Genomic DNA, 688 nt, shown 5'->3' on the forward strand with positions numbered 1-688 from the left:
TACATCCTCACTAAGGCCGGTCGAGTGCAGATCCATCGGAACACGGTTTTCAATACGGAATAAATGCTAACCTCATCGTGACACCACGTCATTTTAATATACATGCTGAATTAATAGGTCATTATACACTACTTTAAAAACAAGAAAAATATATCGAAGATGCGATTCAGATCAGACGCTAATCACTTATTCAAAGAAAAACAGAATCGACGAGGATGGGATACGAAAAAGATAAATGCGACGAGGATGGGATTCGAACCCACGCGTGCAGAGCACAATGGATTAGCAGTCCATCGCCTTAACCACTCGGCCACCTCGTCAGTACACATTCGCAGATTTGAATAGTTACTTCATATATTGCAAAATTAGCTCATAATCGGTACTATGATAATAATAATGATACTAACACATGCTACTAATAGCTATTAATAGCTCGATGATCAAACATCACAACACGAAATGTTAATTTAGAGTCTCATTGCAAATTAATTTTTATTTTTATTTTTCGGATTTAGCTTTGAATAATGGTTATACATACAATGTTTACAGAACAAATTGAAAATTCTATTCTAGACACCGTAAAAATGTCAAACTTTGTATTTTGTTTATTGTATTTAAGTAATTCACTGCAGTTTCTTTATTCAATATCATAACATGTTCATATTTGACTCGTTTACGATGTATGAAT

The 688-nt window shown here is 33.9% G+C and overlaps 1 non-coding gene across 1 annotated transcript; it reads right to left on the minus strand.

The window, feature by feature from the left end:
* Positions 1–238: 238 nt before the first annotated feature.
* On the minus strand, positions 239–320 carry Trnas-gcu (transfer RNA serine (anticodon GCU)). The gene has a single exon. It is a non-coding gene; the product is annotated as a tRNA-Ser (tRNA).
* Positions 321–688: the final 368 nt, after the last annotated feature.

This window comes from Amphiura filiformis, chromosome 9, assembly GCF_039555335.1.
Source record: "Amphiura filiformis chromosome 9, Afil_fr2py, whole genome shotgun sequence".
Lineage (NCBI taxonomy): Eukaryota > Metazoa > Echinodermata > Ophiuroidea > Amphilepidida > Amphiuridae > Amphiura > Amphiura filiformis.